This window comes from Limulus polyphemus, unplaced genomic scaffold (assembly GCF_000517525.1).
Source record: "Limulus polyphemus unplaced genomic scaffold, Limulus_polyphemus-2.1.2 Scaffold3140, whole genome shotgun sequence".
NCBI classification, from domain to species: Eukaryota; Metazoa; Arthropoda; class Merostomata; order Xiphosura; family Limulidae; genus Limulus; species Limulus polyphemus.
In genome coordinates, this window is record NW_013668750.1 from 102,930 (window position 1) to 107,319 (window position 4,390).

At 34.2% G+C, this 4,390-nt stretch overlaps 1 protein-coding gene across 9 annotated transcripts in view; it reads left to right on the top strand.

Annotated features, from left to right (window-relative positions):
- Window positions 1-2,381, top strand: part of LOC106468736 (CREB-regulated transcription coactivator 1-like) — a 40,054-nt gene extending 37,673 nt beyond the window's left edge. For 6 of the 9 annotated variants that reach the window (XR_002612701.1, XR_002612702.1, XR_002612705.1 and 3 more), the window contains exon 15: window positions 868-2,381. The gene's annotated coding sequence lies outside the window, so the exon portion shown is untranslated. The remainder of the gene's footprint in view (window positions 1-867) is intronic. The other 3 variants (XR_002612704.1, XR_002612706.1, XR_002612703.1) reach the window with 2 other exon arrangements.
- Window positions 2,382-4,390: the final 2,009 nt, after the last annotated feature.

The following is a 4,390-nucleotide window of genomic DNA, read 5'->3' on the forward strand; positions in this document are numbered from 1 at the left end:
AGTGTACTATAATTCAGTTTTGTACAGATGACCAGTACTGGATTCCGTGTGTGAATTATCCATTGTTTTTCTTCATTTATTGGTATTTTTCAACAATTTCCTAAGGATGTTCATGTGTAATTCCTTTGGTAAATCATTAAGGTGGTTGTTACTTTTGTTGTTGTTTATGGGTTCATTCGTACGTTAATTTACCATTAAGATAATACAGATTTATATGTACACACACACACCCATTAAGTTTACTCACAGGACTTACAGGTTATAGGTCTACAGGTAGTCAATATTGGCTCACTGTAGTCAAGACTATACAAATTATGTTAATTATTTTGGTAATTTTAGCATAATCAGTTATTACTGGCCTACTGTCACCGCTTGCCAATTTTCGTTATCTGTTGGCTGGACTAGACTTGTGTCTCTCAACAACAAAAAACTTGAATATATATATATATATATATAAATATAGTCAGGACTTATAATTCACCTTATACTGGCATTTCATGTGTTGTACTAATAGTATTGAAGTAATATCCTTTTAACTACAAAAATATTTGTTTTAAAGATATCATGGTTGTATAGGCCATTTGTTAAGTACCTTAATAGGAAAGCGTCCTGAGTTTATCATGTTACCTTTTCTTCATTGAGTGTTGTGTATTAAATTGTAAAATATATTGTTGAGGTATATTATGTAAATAATTGAAACAATTTTATCAGATAGGAAGCCAAATCCCTTTTGATTGTTATTAAAACTTTTGTTGTTGAGAAAGTGAAAATTCTTTTTTAATTCTTTCGCTTCCTGTTTATAGATAAATAGATTTATTTAAAATGCACAGTAAAAATAAAAAGCAGCATGTTTTTATTTGAAACGAGAAACTGGTAAAGTTTGGAGAACACGAAGGGGAACACCATTTCTTCTTGGTTGTACAGAATTCCTAGCTTACATGACAGTTGTCTAGACTAGAGGAGGACTGAACTTTTTTGTGAGTAAATATTTTACCTCAAGGGTGTAAAAAAAAACAGTTCAGATAAATGTGTTAGTAAATGCATGTAAATGGAACTATTTGGCTAGGAAAGAGTCACTGAGGAATAAGAATATGTAAAAGTTGTGATTATTGACTTGCTGAATGAAGCGAAACACGTTTACAGAAATATTGTTGAAAGGTGATATTGTGGAAATAACAATCACAAATAAACTTATACCTTCGTTTTGAGGTTACTTACTGATTAACTATTATTTTACTATATATTACAGCTTTTACAATAAGGAAGATTATTTTTTAGAACAGTTACGAAAAGGAAGGAGAACAGGAGTGTTTTGTTCACAGGTAAGGGGCGTTGAAGAATATGGTTTTGTGGTCGATATACTTTTTTGTAGGTGTTAGCAACTATTTCCATGTTTGTGCAGAATGAGCAATAGTTTGACACCGTTAGTCCAAATCTGCACAAACGTTAAAATTTATGTATGTGAGAATGATCGAAACGTAGTTCCTGTTCTGAAAAATAATCTTACCATAAAAGTTGTAATAGCATAAAATTTATACCTTCTTTACTTTTAAAACCTGTGTACTTGAGAATGGTCACAGTAACGATAGAAATGTCGTACCTGTTTTTAAAAAAAATTCCTTACTGTAAAAGCTGTAACTTGTTAAAAAAAAACATAATATATGTTATAACTTAACATAGAAATAGAATGATCTGTTACGTGTTTTCTTTGATCTGTTACGTCTTTCCTCGATTGAGGAAAGGCTTTCAATAAGCTATTGAATTAATTGGTAAGTAACAGCATCTACTAAAAAGACTTGGTTTACAAAAAATGAAAATAAAAAATGGTTTTGAATGTAAATTTTTCATTAATTCCAGAAAACAATATGATTCATTTCAAGATGAGGTGGGGGTCAAGGCTTTAACTTTTGCTGAGGTGCCTTTTTGATGACAAAGACTTGTTGGAAAGCCATTGTGGGCCAAAAAATTATAATGTCTAGAAACTGGAAGAGCTGTTGAGATCTGTGTTCCCAAAATCGATCATCGAATCTTTCGTTGCCTATTTTTTCAGAATAACACGGTTTTAACCATATATTTCCTAATGAAGGGCATCTGCCCAAAACGTCTCAAAAAATACAGTTGTTATGTAAAAACGTGTGCTACCCTAGTTCAGAATTTCATGTAAGAGGGGGGGGGGTATATATGTGCTTATGTCAGTGGAAAAAATATGCTATGGATAATTCACACATGGAATCCAGTACTGGTCATCTGTACAAAACTGAATTATAGTACACTTAAGGCAGTGGAAGAAATATGCTATGGATAATTCACACACGGAATCCAGTACTGGTCATCTGTACAAAACTGAATTATAGTACACTTAAGGCAGTGGAAAAAATATGCTATGTTTTTCTGTTGTGTCACAGTTGTGTGGACATCAGCTTGGTGGAGTGTATTCTGTTAGCTCAGATATGACCATCATCTGGGTGGAGTGTATTTTATAAGCTCAGATTTTATCATTTCTCAGCTCAGTATCTGAGGTTTTATTTTTCATCAGCAGTGTTCAGTTAGAATCTCACAGATCTTCCTTACAATTGAATTAATGATAACTTAATCCATTTGGTAAAAACCTTTACTCTGTTGTGACTTTGTATTATTTGAACAAAGTTTGTATGTGCAATTTGTTATTTCTTGTATACTCAATATAGTTTTGTCTTAAAAGTTTTCATTCTGCATTCTGTTTTCTAACAGCCACTGTTTCATTTATGGTTGAATTAATGTTACACTAACATCTGAGTATGCATCAAAACACAATTATTTTTAAATATTTCATTATTTGGATACTAAGCTTGAACTCAGTCTTGATGTTCCAGAGAGTTTTATTTTTCTAAAGGTTATGGAACTAGTAATTGGTAGACAGTTGGGTTTAGTTAATAAAACTAGTATAGTTTTACAAAGAAGGAAAAAACAATAACCATCCCAGTAAAATGCCAGCCTTGGTGAATATTTCTTATGTAGCCTCTTTTTTTTACATCTAAACATGAAACAGTAATTGAAAATCAGAGAGAGATTGTGGCCAGCCGTTAGTTGTTTGTGATCAGTGGTTTAGATGTCTTCTTTCGTTTCTTTTTGTGTTATAAAAACTATTGAGTGCAAGTACTTGTTGGAATTCAATGTCTGATATGTATATGTAACTAAAGAGTTGTATATATAAAACTGGTTGACATTATTAAGTATAATGATAATCAATGTGGAGCATGTAGTTTTTTTTCCATAAAATGTTCAAAGACTTTCAAACAAATAAGCATTTCAAGCTGCCTTTATGCTGTCAGTTGATTGAGGCTTTCTCCTGCTTTTTGTAATTGTCAAGGGTTTCCTGTTAGTAGTATTATTTCTTCCAAGTTATTGTTCATCATAGTGTGTAACATTTTTATGATGTAGACAGTGTTTCTCTTTAAAGAATTTGTTTTTCTGTTGTGCCACAGTGTGGACATTCCCAGCTGATGGTCATATCTGAGCTAACAGAACACATTCCACCCAGCTGATGGTCATATCTGAGCTAACAGAACACATTCCATCCAGCTGATGGTCATATCTGAGCTGACAGAATACACTCCACCAAACTGATGGTCATATCTGAGCTGACAGAACACACTCCACCAAGCTGATGGTCATATCTGAGCTGACAGAACACATTCCATTTTATTACTTCTCATCTGCATGGAGATTTTATCATTCATTGGCTGGATGGAATGTGTTCTGTTAGCTCAGATATGACCATCAGCTGGGTGGAGTGTGTTCTGTCAGCTCAGATATTACCATCAGCTTGGTGGAGTGTATTCTGTTAGCTCAGATATGACCATCAGCTGGATGGAGTGTGTTCTGTCAGCTCAGATATTACCATCAGCTTGGTGGAATGTGTTCTGTTAGCTCAGATATGACCATCAGCTGGATGGAATGTGTTCTGTTAGCTCAGATATGACCATCAGCTGGATGGAATATGTTCTGTTAGCTCAGATATGACCATCAGCTGGATGGAATGTGTTCTGTTAGCTCAGATATGACCATCAGCTTGGTGGAATGTGTTCTGTTAGCTCAGATATGACCATCAGCTGGGTGGAATGTGTTCTGTCAGCTCAGATATGACCATCAGCTTGGTGGAGTGTGTTCTGTCAGCTCAGATATGACCATCAGCTGGGTGGAATGTGTTCTGTTAGCTCAGATATGACCATCAGCTGGATGGAGTGTGTTCTGTCAGCTCAGATATGACCATCAGCTGGGCTGACTTGACAGAACTAACTATTCAGCTGATGTAAGACACAATCTGACTTGACAGAACTTAACTATTCAGCTGATGTAAGACAAAATCTGACTTGACATCAGCTGAATAGTTAGTTCTGTAAGACAAAAT